The sequence below is a fragment of the Schistocerca piceifrons genome, chromosome 3, assembly GCF_021461385.2.
Source record: "Schistocerca piceifrons isolate TAMUIC-IGC-003096 chromosome 3, iqSchPice1.1, whole genome shotgun sequence".
Classification (NCBI taxonomy): domain Eukaryota; kingdom Metazoa; phylum Arthropoda; class Insecta; order Orthoptera; family Acrididae; genus Schistocerca; species Schistocerca piceifrons.
In genome coordinates this window covers 679,178,403-679,199,511 of record NC_060140.1, presented here as the reverse complement: position 1 = coordinate 679,199,511, position 21,109 = coordinate 679,178,403, and the positions used below count along the sequence as shown (strand labels likewise).

At 46.4% G+C, this 21,109-nt stretch overlaps 1 protein-coding gene across 1 annotated transcript in view; it reads right to left on the bottom strand.

The window, feature by feature from the left end:
- Positions 1–14,379, bottom strand: part of LOC124787862 (cationic amino acid transporter 2) — a 437,092-nt gene extending 422,713 nt beyond the window's left edge. The window contains exon 1 of the mRNA XM_047254825.1: positions 14,246–14,379. The gene's annotated coding sequence lies outside the window, so the exon portion shown is untranslated. The remainder of the gene's footprint in view (positions 1–14,245) is intronic.
- Between the last annotated feature and the right edge of the window lie 6,730 nt (positions 14,380–21,109).

The following is a 21,109-nucleotide window of genomic DNA, read 5'->3' as shown; positions in this document are numbered from 1 at the left end:
TCCAGTGGTGTCGCGACAGGCGTGAATGGAGGGACGAATGGAGACGTGTCGTCTTCAGCGATGAGAGTCGCTTCTGCCTTGGTGCCAATGATGGTCGTATGCGTGTTTGGCGCCGTGCAGGTGAGCGCCACAATCAGGACTGCATACGACCGAGGCACACAGGGCCAACACCCGGCATCATGGTGTGGGGAGCGATCTCCTACACTGGCCGTACACCACTGGTGATCGTCGAGGGGACACTGAATAGTGCACGGTACATCCAAACCGTCATCGAACCCATCGTTCTACCATTCCTAGACCGGCAAGGGAACTTGCTGTTCCAACAGGACAATGCACGTCCGCATGTATCCCGTGCCACCCAACGTGCTCTAGAAGGTGTAAGTCAACTACCCTGGCGAGCAAGATCTCCGGATCTGTCCCCCATTGAGCATGTTTGGGACTGGATGAAGCGTCGTCTCACGCGGTCTGCACGTCCAGCACGAACGCTGGTCCAACCGAGGCGCCAGGTGGAAATGGCATGGCAAGCCGTTCCACAGGACTACATCCAGCATCTCTACGACCGTCTCCATGGGAGAATAGCAGCCTGCATTGCTGCGAAAGGTGGATATACACTGTACTAGTGCCGACATTGTGCATGCTCTGTTGCCTGTGTCTATGTGCCTGTGGTTCTGTCAGTGTGATCATGTGATGTATCTGACCCCAGGAATGTGTCAATAAAGTTTCCCCTTCCTGGGACAATGAATTCACGGTGTTGTTATTTCAATTTCCAGGAGTATATATATATATATATATATATATATATATATATATATATATATATATATATTAGGGTATCCTCAACACATCCACCATTCAAGTGAAATCAGGTTTCACCACGTCTCCTCATCTCTAGCCACACACATTTAAAAATGCCAGGCGCGTTCCAAAAGCATTAAAAACCACCCACAATGAAACGAAAGTTTTTTAAAAAAAATGGTAGTGGGACAGAACGGGGGAAGGGGGGGGGGGCGGTTCTAATTGGGGATATCTGGAAGGGATTTCCAATTGCGGTATTTGACTCTCTGAAATCTTACTCAGAACTGTGGATTGCAACTATTTTTGATTATTTTCTGGGAGACTAGGACAGAGCCAAAATTGTTTGAGACTATGTATGTAAGAGAAAGTCGATAGCTTCCTCAACAAGTACTGTGTAGGTGTGTGCCGCATCTTTGTGTAGATAACCAAGATCTTAAAAAAAACTCAGCTGATGAGAATTTGTTTTCTGTTTAGGACTGTCATCTGGGTGTTCAATCGGACCGTTCCTTACGAGGGAACAGTAAATAGATTTTGTGGGGACGCATAGTTTTGCTTTTAACTGGATGGAGCACTGCCTGTAGACTCCGTACCACGACATTACAGTTGAGGTGTTAACATACACTGACCAGCCAAAACATGCCCATCTTTGGCACGGACAACAGCGGCGACGCGTCGTGCCATAGAAGCAGTGAGGTCTTGGTAGGTCGCTTGGAGGGAGTTGGCACAAGTCACCTAATTCCCATAAATTCAATCACATCCCAGATGTATTCGACCGGGTTCAGATATGGCGAGTTGGGGGACCAGCACATCAATTGGGGACTCGCCACTGTGTTCCTCGAACCACTCCATCGCAATCCTGGCTTTGGTCTGCAACCAGTGTACAGTATTTCTTGAAGGTCATGGTGTCTTGCTCGAGCTCAACTGGACTCAAGGATGCCCACATGAATGTTTCACAGAGCATAATGGAGCCACCGCCAGCTTGTCTCCATCCTGCAGTACAGGTGTCAAGGAGCTGTTGCCCTGGAAGATTATGGATTTGCACCCTCCCATCGCAATGATGAGACACAGGGATTCATCAGACGCCGCAACGCTCTGCCATTGTGCCAGCGTCCAGTGCCGATGGTCACGTGCTCATTTCAGTCGTAGTTTCCGATGTCGTAATGTTAACACTGGCGCATGCATGGGCCATTGGCTCCAGAGGCCCATGGTTAAGAGTGTTTGGTGCACTATGTGTTCGAACACATTTGCACTCTGCCCAGCTTTACAGTCTGATGTTAAATGTTACTTCGGCCGAAGGTCGCTGCCTGTCCTGCCCAGCCTCCGACATCAGTAGAGGGGAGGGGGGGGGGGGGCACAGTCCACGACGTTTGGACGTGGCTTCACCTAGGTTTCGCCACTTGTTGAAGACACTCATCACAGCACTGCTGGAGCACTCGGCAATTAGTGCAGTTTCCGGAAAGCTCGTGCCAAGTCTCCAGTCCATCACAATCTGCCCTCGGTAAAACTCAGATCGCACCATCCCATCCTACACACGTTCAACCCGCTTACTACATGCACCGCGCATGAGTCTGACAAGCAGTCATTCCTCGCTAGATGACGCTGCTGTCACCTGAACGGATTTATGTAGATAGTAGGTCATAATGTTCCGGTTGATCAGTGTAGATTTTTTTGTTGCGGTTTTAGGGCGCAATGCTGCTACGGTCATTAGCGCCCGTTCTGTGGCTTACAGAAGGGTAAAAAAACGAAATGGAAATCAGCAGCAATGGGAGTGAAACTCAAAAAGTGGGGAAACTAAAAAACAGAAGGAAAGCTTAGAAAACCACTATAGAAGTGGGGGATTGTTTTCTCCAAAAAGAGCTTGAAATGACCGACGTCATCCCACTGACACTGATTACCTCGAGGACGCGATCGGCTGAGCGCGTGTCATCTGCTAAAATGGAAGATATATCAGGCGACAGGGATCGCCACTGAAAAGATGTCGATGGCTAAAAAGACAGTGCCCTAGCCGGGGTCTAGTTAAAATTACCTCCTCCTGGCGACCAGTTCGGAAGGAAGAGGTCCAAGCACGGGGAAGAGCTTTCACGTCCCGCAATTTATTATCAGGAAGTGTAAACCAATGTGCGCGCCCCATAAAAGAACAACACGACGACATAAAACGCTCCGCAGATCGGCGAAGGGAATCGTGCGAATAGCTGGCCGAAGAAGAGAGACTGCAGCCTTGGCCGCTCTATCGTCCGCCTCATTTCCACAGATACCAACGTGTCCTGGGATCCAGAGGAACGCCACAGAGACGCCCCGCAAGTGGAGCAAATGGAGGCAGTCCTGAATCCGGTGGATTAGACGGTGCACAGGGTAAAGGGCTTGGAGGCTGATGAGGAGAGAGCTGGATGAATCTGAGCATATAATATACTGCATCCACTGGTGGCGACGGATGTATTGGACAGCCTGGAGAACAGCGTAAAGCTCCGCAGTAAAAACCGAACACTGGTCAGGAAGCCGAAATTTATTAGGGGTGTCGTCAATGTAGGCACTCCCAACACCAAATGATGTTTTTGAGCCATCAGTGTAAATAAATGTGGCGTCCTTCATTTGTGCGCATAGAGCAGCAAATGCCCAACGATAAACGAGAGAAGGGGTACCATCCTTGGGAAGCTTAAAAAAGGCCACGGAGCAGGCAGGTCCTGGGGAGAAGCAGAGGTGGTGCTGCACCCCCAGTCGTCAAAAAAGTCTTAGGAAAGTGGAAGAAATGAGAAAGTAGCAGTTGACGGAAGCAGACTCCCGGTGGCGGTAGAGAAGGACGGCCTGTATACGTTAAAACCAAGGAGGCGTCCAAGAAAAGGTCGTGGGCCGGATTAGCAGGCATGGATGACAGATGGCTAGCGTAATGATTCAGAAGGATAGCTCGCCGATTGGACAGCGGAGGTTCAGCATAAAGGCTTTCCTCGGGGCTGGTGTAAAAAGCTCCAGACACTAAACGCAATCCACGGTGGTGGATGCAGAAGAATAGACGGCCGAGCAAAGGAGTAAACTGTGCTTCCATAGTCCAATTTCGAGCGCACTAAGGCGTGATAGAGGCGGAGAAGGACCACTCGGTCCGCACCCCAGGAGGTACCATTCAGGACACGGAGGGTGTTGAGGGATCGCAGACAGCGAGCCGAAAGATAGGAAACGTAGGAGGACCAGTACAGTTTTCTGTCATACATAAGTCCCAAGAATTTAGCGACGTCCGCGAACGGAAGGTCGACAGGGCCTAGATGTAGGGAAGGCGGAGGAAACACTGTACGACGCCAAAAATTTACACAGACGGTCTTACTGGGAGAAAAGCAGAAGCCGGTTTCGATGCTCCAAGAGTGGAGGCGATCGTGACATCCTTGAAGACGTCGTTCAAGAAGGCTGGTCCGTTGAGAGCTGTAGTATATTGCAAAATCGTCCACAAAGAGGGAGCCCAAGACATCAGGAAGGAGACAATCCATAATTGGATTTATGGCGATGGCAAACAGTACAACACTTAGCACGGAGCCCTGGGGCACCCCACTCTCTTGGGAGAAAGTACGGGAGAGAGTAGTGTTCATCTGCACTTTAAATGTGCGCTCTGTCATAAACCACGAATAAAAAGGGGTAACCGACATCGAAAGCCCCAAGAGAACAGTGTGCGGAGAATGCCGGTCTTCCAACAGATATACGGCTCTCTCCAGGTCAAAAAATATTGCTACCGTTTGGCGTTTCCTGAGAAAATTTTTCATTATATAAGTGGAGAGAGCAACAAGATGGTCAACTGCAGAAGGATGCTTTCGAAAACAGCATTCGGCAGGTGTTAAAAGGCTTCGGGACTCCAGCCACCAGGCTAAACGGCAATTCGCAAAACGCTCCAAAACCTTACATACACTACTCGTGAGAGATATGGGGCATAGCTAGATGGGAGATGTTTGTCCTTTCTAGGTTTCGCAACAGGAACGACGATAGCTTCCAGCTGTCGGCCCAAATTCGATTATAAGGCGAAGGAGGTAACACAGACTATGATATGATAAATACAGCAATATTTGGATGTGGACACCATCCGGTCCTGGGGCGGAAGAGCGAGAAGAACAGATTGCGTGTTGGACTTCCCGCATAGAGAAAACGGTATTATAGCTTTCGCTATTTTGAGAGGAGAAAGCAACAGGTCGCACTTCCGCTGCCCGTTTCTTCGGGAGAAAGGTTTGCGGGTAATTTGAAGAGCTCGAAATCTCAGCAAAGTATTGACCCAATGAGTTAGAAATTGCAATTGGGTCCACTAAGGTATCATGCGCGACAGTGAACCCAGAGATCGGGGAGAAACTAGGCGCGCCAGATAACCGTCGAATTCGACTCCAAACTTCTGAGGAGGGAGTGAAGGTGATAAAAGAGCTAGTAAACAAGTCCCAGCTTGCCTTCTTGCTATCGCGGATACGCGACGGCATCGTGCACGTAACTGCTTATAGCGGATACAGTTGGCCAAAGTAGGATGGTGGCGGAAAACACGCGAGCACGTCTCCGCCCGCGTATTGCGTCACGGCACGCCTCGTTCCACCAAGGAACTGGGGGGCGCCGGAGCAAATCGGAGGTGCGAAGTATTGAACGTTCCGGGGCTCTAAGAATAACTTCTGTAACATGAGTGAGCTGATCGTCGCCGCTAGTAAAGTGACGGTCATCGAATGTCGCTAGAAAGGAAAACAGTGTCCAATCGGCTTGGGCAAACTTCCAGCGTCTCGGGCGCATAGATGGCAGGTGTGGCTGCAATCGAAGGATACATGGAAAATGGTCACTCGAGTGTGTATCAGCAAGAGCGAATCATTCAAAACGCCGAGCTAGCTGAACAGAACCAACCGAAAGGTCCAAATGAGAGAAATTTGTCGTGGAGGCAGACAAAAATGTAGGTTCCCCAGTGTTGAGGCAAAAAAGATCCGCTTGGTGGAAGAGGTCAATCAATAGAAAGCCTCGTGGACAAGGGCGCGGAGATCCCCAAAGCAGTTGGTGGGCATTGAAGTCCACAACCAGTAAATGTGGGGGGGGGGGGGGGGGGGCGGGAGCTGACCAAGAAGATGAAGGAAATCAGCTCTTGCCATTGGTGTGGACGATGTAATGTATACAGTACAAAGAGAGAAGGTATATTCAGAAAGGAAAAGATGGCAGCGACAGCTTGGAAGGAACTGTTTAAGGGGATTGGGTGATAATAGACAGTATCATGGAGAAGAATCCTAAGTGCCCTGTGTGCCGGAGTGCCATCAACAGAGGGAAGATCAAACTGGACTGACTGGAAATGAGGGAAAACAAAGCGATCATGGGGATGCAGCTTTGTTTCCTGAAGACAGAAGATGACCAGGGAGTAGAACCGTAAGAGGATCGACAATTCATCCCAATTGGCTCTAATGCCGCGGATATTCCAATGGATAATTGACACAGGGTGGACAGAAAAGGGAAGAATCTTACCATGGTTGCTCTCAACGACTGCTGAGATCCGGTGGCCGACAGCGTGGAATGGCATTCAGCCAAAGGCAAAAGATCTTGATCCATAGGTTGTTTGGGGGCAGCTCTTGCCACCAGTGATCAGCCAGTTGATCGGCCGCCAGCAGTGCGCCTTGGCTACATGGAACACGGCCGAGGGCTGTTACCGCCAGGTGGCGCTGTAGATGAGATACGTCGTGGCGGAGGAGGAGAGTAATTCTGTTTCTTATAAGCCTTCTTGGAAACAGGACGTTGAGATGAGGTAGGAATCCATGGTTGTGAAGTCGGAGTACGTAAAAAATCTTCGCGAGTAGGCTCTGTTTTGGAAGCTCGGGTGTCAGATTTTGGGGCTCCTGATTTAGCAGGAGCCGATGAAGGGTGAGACGTAGAGCGAGCAGGTGATAGTGGGGAGGTTGAACGGGTGATCTTCGCGCTGGCCGATCTGACGACTGAGGCACTAAATGTGATATCACAAGTCTGCGTGGCTGCCTCCTTAGTAGGCCGAGGAGATGCAAGGACAGTGTTATATTTATCTGCTGGGGGCACAGTGGGCTTTCGACTGACAAATAACATACGAGCAGCAAATGTAGACACCTTTTCCTTCATTCTGATTTCCTGAATAAGTCGTTCATCTTTGAAAATGGGGCAATCTATAGAGGAAACAGCGTGGTGCCCGTACAGTTTTTGCAACGAGTGGATGGAGGTGGACAAGCACCCTCATGGGCATCCTAGCCACATGTAACGCATTTGGCCAGATTGGAACACGACTGGCTGGTATGATTAAACTGCTGACACCGATAGCAATGCATAGGGTAGGAGATGTGTAGCAGTGGAGTTTGCAGCAATTTTTGTGCCTGGAGGGCACTGACTGTTTTTAACAAGGTGCCATTTCGCAATCGGGACACCTTTCTGAATAATGAAAGGGTTGATTGTGGAGAAGTCTTGACCTTCGTCCGATTGAGGAACAACAAGGAACTGTGGCATTGATGGAAGAATTGTCCATGGCTGAGACTCATTTAACTTTCGCTTGTGAGCAGAAATTGTAGACATAGAGGAAACCATTGCGGAAGTATCCCCCATGATTACTGGAGTCTCCGATGGCGTGCTCCTTACTTGGGGGGGGGGGGGGGCGCTCTCTGCGGGCACTCCCGCCTCAGGTGATTGTTCACACCTCCTGAGAAACTGACGGAGGGACCAATTGGTACGTTTGGAAGATACCAGCTTGGACAATCACCCCTCCCTGGGCCTGGGCGTTACCAGGGGGTACGTATGTGTCCTACCTGTCTACGCGGGTCGGGGAATTCTTGTTACCCCGTCACCGGCTACGCATGGGAATGTGTAGCTAGGCCTTCAGACACGCACAGGCAGGAAAGGAAGAGAAAGGGAGGAACAAAGAAAAGGAAATAACAGAGGTCTCAAATGCCGCAGCAGAGAAGAGGGCACAGAGAAGAGGGCACAGAGGAGAGGGCACAGAGGAGAGGGCACAGAGGAGAGGGCAAAGAGGAGAGGGCAAAGAGGAGAGGGCAAAGAGGAGAGGGCAAAGAGGAGAGGGCAAAGAGGAGAGGGCAAAGAGGAGAGGGCAAAGAGGAGAGGGCAAAGAGGAGAGGGCAAAGAGGAGAGGGCAAAGAGGAGAGGGCAAAGAGGAGAGGGCAAAGAGGAGAGGGCAAAGAGGAGAGGGCAAAGAGGAGAGGGCAAAGAGGAGAGGGCAAAGAGGAGAGGGCAAAGAGGAGAGGGCAAAGAGGAGAGGGCAAAGAGGAGAGGGCAAAGAGGAGAGGGCAAAGAGGAGAGGGCAAAGAGAAGAGGGCAAAGAGAAGAGGGCAAAGAGAAGAGGGCAAAGAGAAGAGGGCAAAGAGAAGAGGGCAAAGAGAAGAGGGCAAAGAGAAGAGGGCAAAGAGAAGAGGGCAAAGAGAAGAGGGCAAAGAGAAGAGGGCAAAGAGAAGAGGGCAAAGAGAAGAGGGCAAAGAGAAGAGGGCAAAGAGAAGAGGGCAAAGAGAAGAGGGCAAAGAGAAGAGGGCAAAGAGAAGAGGGCAAAGAGAAGAGGGCAAAGAGAAGAGGGCAAAGAGAAGAGGGCAAAGAGAAGAGGGCAAAGAGAAGAGGGCAAAGAGAAGAGGGCAAAGAGAAGAGGGCAAAGAGAAGAGGGCAAAGAGAAGAGGGCAAAGAGAAGAGGGCAAAGAGAAGAGGGCAAAGAGAAGAGGCAAGGGAAAGAGAAGGACAAAGGTAGGACAGAGACTTTCTAGCATAGATAGCAAAGAAGAGAGACTATGTCTTACAGTTACAAGTGTCCATCTCCGGACATAGGCACGAAACATTCTCCCAAAGAGGGAGAAGGGGAAGGAAAGAGGTGGAGGTGAGGGGAAGGGAGGATGGGGGATGGGGAAGGATGTGAAAAAGAAAGGTATGCAGCCCCAAAAGGAAAGAGCCGCACTAGCTCGGGGTCCCGTGCTCGCCACGCACTTATCTACAAAGAGAGTTGTGGCAATGTGTGGGGGGGGGGGGGGGGGGAGGGGGCAGTGCAGTGTAGATCTTAGTATTTTCCAAGACCCCGGTTGACACGAGAAGTTGCGCTTGAGTTTTCGCAATGTTCTGTCTGGAACAGTAATGAAAGTTTTATGCTAGTGGTCATCAAAAGTTTTTGCTCAAGAGCCAATACTGACATTACAGTGCGGAAACCGCTGCCACATACATACCGATCTTATTATTAACTGTGACCTACATAAATTGAGTCCTCAATAGACTACCTACTGTAAGGGCGTGACAAGATGGTCGCTGGCGCCTAAATGGCCACTGATCGTTGAGAGTTAGCATCATCTGTAACACTATGTCGACTGTTCTGTTTCAGATTGCTGCCGACCTCAGCGGTGCCACTGTAATCGACTGACGAAGTGCTGCTGTTTTAGCTGCATGAGAGGATGATTAACTGATTAATACCAGTAACTGTATTTATATTTACATGGACTATGCATCATGAGACGAGCACACAAATTTTTATTAAATGTTTTGAATGTAATTTCTCGTCTACTCATGGCGTTGTATTTATTATAATAGCCTTAATTCAATTCCATATTCCTTTTCACGTTGACACCGCAGTCAAGCCCAGATCCAATAGCAGGATTGCCAGTGAAATGCAACACTTAGCCTTGAAAGCACGCTCTTCACTAACACCAAAGTACAGCTGGAAGAGAATTAACTTCCTGGATGGAGAGACCGCTATTTATACAAACATCTAATGTTGCAGAAAATAAAAACTTAAAGTATTTCAAAAACCTTCGACAAACGATAAACACTGAACAACATATAAATGTTGGTAGTTGGATTTGGAATGGTGATTTGCAACAACAACCAGTGCAGATAATCACTACACTATATTGCATGCACCATAACACGCAGTACTGCGCAACGCATTTGAAGATTAACTTGTCTAGAATGTGCGTTCACGAACCCATGTTACTCCCATCTGAAATTTAAAACCACAGCACCTAATCGCTACAGCTGAGTTGTCGGAACAGGAAGAACAATCCCCTTCTCACATTCAATACTGCAGTGGGCGCGATTGCTTACCATCTGCCTTTGGGGTAAGCGGTCAACTTTACTTAGCTCACGTCCGAGTACACGAACATCAATTACAGTTAAGCACATCTTAAAATACTGTCTCCAAGTTTGTTACTACGCAGGAAAATTACGCTCTTAAGAAGTTCCTAACATTAGTTCACGGTTTTGTCTAATTCGGCTGTTATATGTTAGACGCTTACTATCACAAAATACAACTGAGAACCGCGGGTCGCACAAATACTTTATTCCGACAGAGCTTCAAGAAAAAAATTTAAACCGCATATACAGTTATTGTAGTGAGGTCAGTGACAAAATATGCCCGTTCGCCATAATCTGAAGTGCCTGGAAGCAGGTGATCGCCATCAGGAGCGGTCGAAGCGGCTACGGTGACTTTATAAGGCCACCAGTAATCACGATATTCCAGTAATTTACTATCATACTAACACAGTTTATTTTCTGTAATATGTGTACACATTTGGTACCCTATATTTCAATCTAGTGCACTCACCGAATATGTCTTATTACTTTATGTAGAAAAACTTGCATAATAGAGGCAGGCGACCATTGAGTTGTGCCGAATGTGTCAAGCAGTTATTCTAAATAAATATGCAACTCAGTAAAACAGAAGTAGTATTCACGGAATGTGTCTTAAGCAGTTATTAACAAGAAATATGCAGCTCAATAAAACAAAGTAGTATCCACAGACCTTCCCTGCCAATTAAAACTGTATATCGCTGATACCCAAATCTAGATTCGCATCGTATACTGCGTACGACTCTAAGCATGTCTGAAAGCAGTTGCTGCGCGGATGCTAAAGAAAGTTACTGAATAAACTTTTCTATTGCTTTTTTCGTCAACCCCCGCCCCCAGTGATTTTGTAATGTCGTAAAAAGTGCTAATCTAATCTTTATTTTTTTCACTCTTCCTAGATGAGGTAACTTTCTGCGGTTATACACATCGCGCCACACTAACAACATTGCGTATCAGAACAGAATCCTATGGAAATTTAAACCTTACGCTGCGCGGTCTTTAAAAGGATACTGACCCTGTACTCAGCACGTACACAGCGCTAATGGCCAGTGATTGCATCACGGTGTTTCCTGGGTGAACGCAGGACCATCGATTGACACGACGGAAGAGAAAATTTATCTTACTCTTACGTCACTACTCTGGAGGGTGGAAGACTGGTGGGGGCTCATGAATGTACAGAGCAGACTGCAACTCACGTATTCCACATTGAAACTAGTTGTATTACAAAAAATTATTTCCGTCTTGATCGCAATTCCTTTTTTCAATTTTTATTTTTTTTAAATACAGTGTCTTGATCACTTCAATCCAATGATGTTAACATTTCTTGAAACTTTATTAGAAATTTGTAAATAAATCTCCTCCTCCAGGGTCTGTCAATTCAGAACTTTCTCCGGTGTATGTGGTTCTCCAGTACGTATAAAACTTGTAATCCCTGTCTGCCTACAGAGGCAATTTAGGTATTCTTGCACAGCTACCACTAGCGGCTGTCGGGCGATCTTTTCTTGTGGATAAATTACGATTTTTAGTTTCCTAACAGTGAAACTGTAGTGAATGCTACTACAGTTTTATGTTTCGTCTGCATTTAGAGGGCCCGCGTTTGTAGCAGGCGATGCCCTTCCTTCTCTGACAACATAGCCGTGATATCTTCTTCGTATAATACTCTAGCCCACAGAGTTCTGTAGCAGTTAATGACATACCCTTCACTATTTGTATGCAATTAGGCAAAAAATAAAGGTTTGTTTAATTTATACGTTCCACTTCATAAAATGTTACAAAAATTATGTACAGGATACATAAATAAATTCTGAGCTAATGTTAACGCTGGCGAAGTCAAAGTAACTTTAATAGAATTAGTTTTTCACACTATCGTGAGAGACACGAAAGCTATATGTGTATCTTAACTACGTACCGCCCAGAACTCCGGCCCGTAGTCTGTCACAAAAGCTTCATTGCAGTCATAAATCAGGCTATTGTCCTATGTGGTCTAACTTCAAATACGCATAATGTGCATGTATTCTTACACTCTGGTACCATTATTTTTTAGTAACGCTTGTGATCAAAGTTAAATACACATTAAATCGGCAATTCTTTTTATAAGATGACTATCGTTTAACACATTAACTAACAGAAAGCACATCGTTTAGTAACACGCTATAGTCGTGCGAAAGAAAAAAAAAAGTTTCTCGGCACTATCGATGATCCAAGACGAATTTTTTTTTGGCCAGTTTAGTAAACACGAACTCCAAAACAAAATTAACTATTACGCACCATTTATTTTCTGATGTCACAGCTGGGTTAATTTCTTGGGGGTCTTTCTTCCACCACGTGATTTCGTTAATACTTAACTTCTTCCTAGGCACACCCTTATTCTCATCCGTATTCCAATAAACAAAGTACGCATTTTATCCACTAGAACGTTCTGTTTCCAATCATTAACATTAAAAATGAAACGTCATATTCTTCACACACATGAACTTCACTACAAATTCATTTTAGATTGTCTGAGAAACTCTAGAGTGTTTACGACAGAATTGTCGCAATCGAATCTGTGAGTAAATGACGAAGAAAAAAAATTACACCACTCTTGTTAGTATGGTAACTTATGTATGTATCGTCCATATTTGCAGAATAACAACACAAATTCAATGTAAAGAACAGTGTTTTGAAACAAAAAGCGCTAGGTAGTTGGGCGATCTGAATGTTCCATTGTTTACCACAAGGCCTGTATCAATACATATTTACCATGTGAAAAAAGTTTTGAAAAAGTATGAGAGTGCGGAGCGACGGAGTAAACGCTGTCAAGGATTAGCTTGAGTGTAGCCATCATCATCGCTGCGTACTAAGAATTTTTTTTTAACTAAAAACTCGAAACAATTGAAAGAACGAAAGAAAACTATTTATATAAACAACATTTTAACATACTGAGAGTACTTCTGGAATGGTATTTCTAAACGGGATTCGTTAAAAAGCGTTTCGCAATCACTAGTGTCGTGTACATGTGTTACGATAACTATGCCGCTTGTCATCGAGTTTGCGTTGAACGCTTCCCACGTATGTAGAATTTCTTACCAGAAGACACCTATGATGCAATATTTTGTAAGAGTTCATAAATCTGGACAAGAATGTCCATGTGAACGCTTTGAGGTTCCATCGACCTGTCAAATACACGACACCCAAGTGCTGATTTATATTCTTCCTTCTTACAGGTTAATCATCTTATATTATAATCTCTTAAACCTTGAATGAAGTCATAGTGAAGTGAAATACAACCACCGTAAAATGATAAAAACAAACCATGATCTTACACTCAGTAGGCATGCTGCCTTTAGCGAAACACAGTGAATTTTTTTTCTTTTTTTTCTTTAGTCGCCAGTCAAACAATAGTACAATTATCAATTTCGTCTTATTACCGATTTAACAGATGTATTCAGGTACGTGTAGTTCTGTACAGTATTTAGTTTCCTAGTAATTTGCTACCACTTTTTCTTCCTTTTTGAACAGACCTGATGCTGACAACATCGTAATAAGTCGAAACCGATAATGATTCCATTTCAGAGCCCTGAGCCACAAATACACAAAAAAAAAGCAGACCCGAAACATAGTGGTGGAAAAAATCCTAGGATGTTATATTAGTTAAATTGGAAGTCACACGTCGCTACGGGAGACGATGGAATAGTGGCTGCTGGGAAACGTTCTGTAGCCCACATTCAAAACAGAATTTTGGATTCAGTTTTCGAGTGCGGATAAAATTGTAAAGCACTACGTAAAAGTTAAATAGTGACCACCTCTTCCCTTGTTTTCGTAGTTTAAGTACGGTATAGGTGCATAATATGCACCAAAATACTAGTAGGAGATTTATCAATTACGTAATACATCAATTCTTAGTTTATCATGTAGTTTTAAGAATTTACGTAGAAGAAATTCATTAAAATTTGAGCGAATTGTGGCTGTGATACATTTCTAATGAAATCAGCAATGGCTGAGCCAGTCACAAAGCAGAGTTCAGTTTTCCTCAAAATCACGTGTACTAAATTAGAGCAAATTTCATCTGCTACGAACGTAGGCATCGGGCTACGCAACACATCCATCTGTTACCAAAATCTTTATTTCTTAATCACATTCGTTCTGTTCAACTCGCAACCAAAGCGTAATTTTGCAACTTGACCTAGACTTAGGGCTACACTACAGGTCAGTCTATCACCGCAACTGGGTGAGGGATGACGGCGCGGTCACACTATAAGCGGGACATGGCCAACACCTGCGAGTAAACACTTTGTATCTAGCAAGTTTACAGTTGCCAACGCGTCCACCTTCCGGTGGCCGATTGTTTGCGATCGGCGAGTACCGGTAAGCAACCTGCCGTGCTGGAGCGGCGCCTGCGGCGGCGTCTCGGGTGGTGGGTACCCACCTGTTGCTGGTTCCGGCTGTGGCTGCGTCGGCGGCCGCTGCGCTCGCTCACAGGATGGCACGGGACAGACGGCAGACAGGTGCACGAGGCAGAACCGCACTGTTCGCGAGGACGGCGCCGAACACAGTCGGCCGCTTCGACGCGCGTCCGCCTCGGGGTGGCGGCGCTACTGTCGCCGTTGTGACGTTCTCTTCGGGGCAGTCCCTGCCACCATCGGCGGCCACAGCCGTTCACCACACGTTTTCCCGCCTACGCCGACTCAACATCCTGTGAGAGTGTTCAGCAGCGTGCCAGATTTCACGCCTTTGCATAGGTTGCAACTGCTTTGTCGAAAATCGCTTTTTTCTACACCTACGAATACATCTGCATTGTAAATTATCTGTAAGAAGGTGGCAGAGTTACAGGTGTAACAGAGGAAATATTGTATCCACCGTCATTCCTGTCATACTAGGGGTTCTTAATTAACAACGAAAACTGACGCGGGTACAAAAATACGATAAAGCTAACAAAGCCGTCCCGGTAAACATGGGTCCGCGAGGGAGCTGCGAAAGTGTGGTTACATGTCGCCACACATTTCAGCGTGACATCCTAGGTAGTACAAACCAGTAAACACCTAATTCTTTAAGGAATCGGACTTTCACATATAAGGCATCTTTAAATTTCCAATTACGTTACACACGAGTAATGAATTAAATATTTGACGTTAGGCATGTAAGCGAGAAAGAAAATTTTGTTTACAGTTTACTGGAAGTCGCTAAGCGCTCTCATTATAAAGCACTTGGTCAGTATACTCTGGGTAATAGGGGATACGTTTTAAGCAGAAGCTAGTTTTTCAAGTCTCCTGAACCGTGTGTCGTACACTGATGTAATTTTCCAGGCACATATAGTGCTACATGTGGACACTGGCCGGTCGGAGTGGCCGTGCGGTTCTAGGCGCTACAGTCTGGAGCCGGTCGACCGCTACGGTCGCAGGTTCGAATCCTGCCTCGGGCACGGATGTGTGTGATGTCCTTAGGTGAGTTAGGTTTAATTAGTTCTAAGTTCTAGGCGACTGATGACCTCAGATGTTAAGTCGCATAGTGCTCAGAGCCATTTGAACCATTTTTTTGTGGACACTGCCTGCATAATGTGTCGCGAATATAGTTAGTACGGGGAAAAAAACTGAACGTCATGCCTGATGCGGCAGTCTTTTTGCATGAACAGCGGAAATGTAGTAAGTGTTAAACCTTTTTCCTTTCATTTTGAGGTCGGTGTCCGAGAGAAAAAAATTAAGTGAAGGTTTGAAATTCTGTATAAAGTTTGTTGCAAATCAACAAGTGCTCTCCTTCTCAGATACTGGATCACAGCTGTCTGAGTATTTGCACACGGTCAGCTACGCCGCCTCAATGCGTACGAGGTGCGGTTATAAGTGGAGTATTGCTGTAAAACACTGTAATTCAAAAACTTATTTATTTAGTTACTGTCACCCTCGATACTCGCCTCCTCTATGCCTACATCGCTCCATGCGAATATTCTATTGATAGAACCAGTGCTAGGAGTCTTCTTCTACGAGCTCCTTGATGACGTGTGCCGCTATCTCTTTCACTGCTTCAGCGAATGGAAATATCGTTCCTTTTAACGCAGATGGTGCTGCGTCCTAGGTCAGGCGAATAAGGTGGAAGGTCTAACACTGGGATGCGGTACTTCGCTAGAAACCCATCACCAGACAATGCGGCGTGAGCCGGTGCGTTGTCTTGGCGCAGAACCCATGCCTTGTTGTTCCACAATTCGGATCGTTTTTTCCTTATTTGCTCATGGAGTTGAGCAGGAACCTCAAGGTAGTAGTGTTGATTAATAATCTGACCTTCAGGAACCCAGTGAAGACACACAATTCCATGAACATCGTGAAAAACAATCATCATCTCTCTGAATCTTGATCGGCTCTTTCGAGCTTTTTTTGCTCTCGGTGAAGTTGCGCCCTTCCAGTGCATGGGTTGGAGCTTAGGCTTTGGATTATTAGTGAAAAACCAAGATTTTTCACCCCCTATCACTCGTTCCAAGAAATTTGGATCATTTTCGTGATATTCAAAGTGTCAAAACAAGCATTTTCGCGAATTTCTTTTTGCTCGACCGTGAGAATTTGCGGCAACAGTTTCCCCCACAGTTTTTCCATGTTAAATTGGTTATGTAAAATTTGCCTTACGCATTCTTTGTCAATACCTACCTTTCAACTATCGATTGAATACTCGAACGATGGTCAGATCGAATCAGATTATCTACTTTTTCGATATTTTCATCTGTTTTTGATGTTGAAGGGCGTCACGGGCCTGAGTCGTCTTCAACATATTTTCGATCATATTGGAAACGCAAGAACCAGTCAAAACCAACGCATACATGATACACAATATTTCCCATACACTTCTTTTAATAAAAGATAGGTTTCAGTAGCAGCTTTCCAAGTTTCATGTGAAACTTCACGACAGTTCGTTGCGCTGTCGTTACACGTATCTCTATTTTTTTTAACAAAATAATAACTCTTACACAAATAAAGGCCACGACCACATTAATTTGTCTACAGACACCAGGGATGTTGCATTTGACTGAGAAGGTTCCTCGCTTTACAGCTATTGGTAGTTCACTTTGGCGCATGCGTACTTATTCTGTGACAGCATCAGTCCGGTTATTTTATAGTCACACTTCATACATACATTCTATAACTGTAATACCTGTCTTACTGTGTTGAACATTTTACAGATTATGTCAGCGTATTTTTTTAATTTGGTCACTGTTTATGATATATGAAATACTGAAAATCAAATTTTTTTTTGCTCCTGGAAGCCGTAAGGTAGACAACTTCCAATCTAACTGGGCTCAAGTGTCGCCCACCGGCTACCTTAGGAAAAGTATAATGTTACCTCAGCAGATTTACAGAACATCGATGCCTGGACTCGACTCTGTAGCGAATTATTAACTCTCCCAAGCAACCCCGACCATCCCATAAATCTCGCTGCTCCATTTCTTCTACCTTATTAATGAGAGTGCTGTACATTTCACTTTTGAGATGACCCCCAGGCAGAAAAATACAGAGGTGAAGTGATCTTGGAAGCTATGATACAGGCCCTGCCCGAACTGTCCATCTCGGACCGCATTACATCAGCAACAAACCGCGCCAGTGAACCATCACGCATGTATCACATGCCCCAACCCTAGATCACTGTTGAAATTGGAGCACAGCTAAACAAGGATTGTTTACATTTATAGGTTCGTTCTAACTAGACCAACACATCATATTGATTTCTGTGACGCCTTGTAACCACACATTTGCAGTTATCTCACAAACGGCTCATTTGTAGATCCACGTTTACTGGAATGTTATCTCTTCTATAGTCAGATACTCTCACCCGTCAGTTTCCGCTATTAATTATAGCACACCATGTACACTGATCAGCCAGAACATCATGAACACCGACGTGTTAGCGATATAAACCCGTCCAGGTGATAGCAGCGTCAAGGCGTGCAGTCTTTCTGTCTTTGACCGAGGGCAGGTTGTGAAGGCCCAAAGCCTCGGCGTGAACATTTCGGAAACTGCACGACTCGTCGGGTGTTCGAGGAGTGCTGTGGCGAACGTCTTCAGAACGTGGCGAAACCGAGGTGAAATCACGTCCAAATGTCGTTGGGTTGGGTGGTCACCACTCATCACAGATGTCAGTCGTCGTACGGCGTGCTGACTGGTAAAACAGGACAGACAGCGAACTGTGGCGGAATAACATCAGATGTTAATACTGGGCGGAGTACAAGTGTGTCTGAACACACAGTGCGCCGAACACTACTGACGACAGGCCTCCGCAGCCTTCGACCCAAGCATGTGCCAATGCCAACATCGCAACATCGGCAGCTACTGCTGAAATGGGCACGTGACCATCGGCACTGGACATTGGTGCAGTGCCAGAGCGTTGCATGGTCTGATGAATACCAATACCTTCTTTATCATGCCGATGGGAGGGCGCGAATCCGTCGTATTCCAGGGGAACAGCTCATTGACACCTGTAGCGCGGGACCAAGACAAGCTGGCGACTCCATTATACTCCGAGGAACATCCACGTGGACGTCTTTGGATCCAGTGGCGCTCGCTCAAGGCACCATCACGTTCAAGGAGTATCGTGCAGCCCTTCATGACGGTCATCTTTGCCGGTGGCAGTGGTATTTTTCAACAAGATAATGCGCCATGTCACAAAGCCAGGAGCATGAAGGAGTGGTTCCAGGAACACAGTGACGATTTCCAATTGAAGTGCTGGCCCCCCACATTGCCAGATCTGAACCAGGTCGAACACATCTGGGACGTGATTGAAGTGGCGTCAGAGCTCATCGCCCCCCTTCCCGGAATTTTCTAGGTGATTTGTGAGTGCAAATGTGGTGCCAGCTCCCTCCAGAGACATACCAAGACCTCATTGCTTCCATGCCACGACGCGTCGCCGCTGTCATCCACGCCAAAGGTGGACATATTGGCTGTTAGGTAGGTGGTCATAAGGTTCTGGCTGATTAGTGTATATTTAAATGATCTATAATCGTACAGCTATGAACCATATGACGCGTACAATGTAAGTATAGCAAGCAACTGGGACTCCATTACTTGAAAATGTAAAAACAATTTCTTGAAAATTAGTAATTATTCCACTGCAAATAAAATGACAATGACAAAATATAAAACACTCAGTTCTGTCCTACAGAGAACTTGAAAACACTGTCAGAAAAAATTAATGAGACAAAATACAAAAACGTCACAGAAAAATTTAAATCATTAGGTACTTATACACGGTCCAGTCACAGTAATACGACCACCATCTACGTTCGAAGTCAACGTGTAATAACCATTCACATACGGCAGGTGGTAGCGTTAGCAATGGAGAGTATAAAAACGTGTCGGGGGGAAAGCTGATAACAGTGCAGTTGTTGTAATGCGGAAGCGGAGTGATATATCGGGGGCCAGAAGGGCATGATCATTGGCTTTTGGGCCAAGAGTGGAAGCGTTTCCGAAACGGCTAAGTTTGTAAACTGTTCGCATGCCGCCGTGGTTAAAGCATACCGTGCATGCAAAATGGCGCTACCCAAAATCGGCACCAAGGCAACTGCGGTGCACCACGGGCCACAGATGACAGGGGTGTACGACGGCTGCGGAAATGAGTACGGGCGAATACACGGGCAACTGTTGATCAACTGACCGCTCAGATGAACCAAGAGGCTACCAGTAGTCTCTCCTCAACGATTGTTCAGCGAACGTTGCTGAGTATGGGCCTCCGCAGCAGACGCCTGTTCCACACACCCATTCTGACTGTTGTTCATCGCCGACGAAGGCTAGAATAAGCATGCCAGTACTGCAACTGGACATGGCGACAAGTGGCCTTTCCAGATGATCACGCTTTATGCTCCATCGGACAGAGAGCCTTTGTTTGGCCTGTACTGACCTGCATCAATCGTCACAAGGATACAGGCCGGAGGAGGAAACGTTACGGTTTGGGGGATATTTTCGTGGCATTCTCTGAGTAATATCGTCATTCTGAAAGGCACAATGGATCAACTCAACTTTCAGTCTATCGCTGGAAATGAAATATATGTAGTATATATGGTTCTTGGGCGAGACGTCGGATGTCATAGTGAAAACTCCACAATATTTCGTCAGCGCAACTGGCCGACATCTTCAGGTGCGACGAACACACTGCTAAGGCAAGACCAGAGCTCCCTATTTATGCCTTATGCCAGTCTTAGGCAGGAAGTGCGCATGCGTGGAGGCGCCAAATTCGATGGCCAATAGCGACGATATCAACCGATAGCTGGAAAGACAGCAACGCCACTTACAGGATGAAGAACCGCCGCTACTCTGCGCTGCCATCGGCCGCCCCAGCGACCTCTGTCGGAAGCCGCAAGCAAAAATACGCGTTCGCGTAGGCGCCTTGTTTATCCTCCCGTTGTCAACAGGATATTTATGTTGGTGGCGAATCGTCATCCGTCTTATGACCAACAGTACTCCTCTCTCCTCGAAGTGACTTCAATATGGCCAGTGCTGGATCCCAAGCTGTACTAAGCTGAAAGCCCGTGTCTCTGTTTACAAGATTCGTCGAGCTACGAATTTCCACTGCTTCCCTAATAACGCTGTCCCAGTACGAACTCGTCGATGCGAGAAATTTTGTGTATTGATAATTCATAGAATGGCCTGTACTGAGACAATGCTCGGCCACTGCAGACTTTTCTGGTTGCTCCAGACGAGTGTAGCGTCGGTGTTCAGTGCATCTCTGTTTTACAGTGCGACAAGTTTGTCCGATGTACGACATGCTGCAAGAAATCTCGTAAACACCGGGTCTTCTTAGGCCAAGGCTGTCCTTAGATGAGCTCAAAAGAGCTCTGAGTTTTGCCGGCGGACGAAAGACACATTTATCTTTATGCCTCTTCAATAATCTTCCTATTTTTGAAGAGACACCGCCGATGTATGGCAAGCTGACCATTCCCCTTTGTTCTTCGCCTTCTTCCACTTCCTCAAGTTGGGTAACCCGCTTCGGTTGTAAGGCACGGCGAATCTCCCGTTCGGAGTATCCATTTTGTTGGAAAGTGGTACGCAGATGGAGTAGCTCATTGGATAAGCTGTCTGAGTCTGATATGGCTCGTGCTCTGTGAACCAACGTCCTCAGTACGCCACTTCGTTGCGAAGGATGGTGACAGCTGGTGGCGTGTAAGTATAAGTCCGTGTGCGTTGGTTTACGGTACACTGCGTGACCTAATGTGCCATCTTCTTTTCTCCGTACCAGTACGTCCAGGACAGAGGTCGCTGGGGCGGCCGATGGCAGCGCAGAGCCGCGGCGGTAGCCTCTGCGCGTGCGTCGAAGTCTTTGGTTC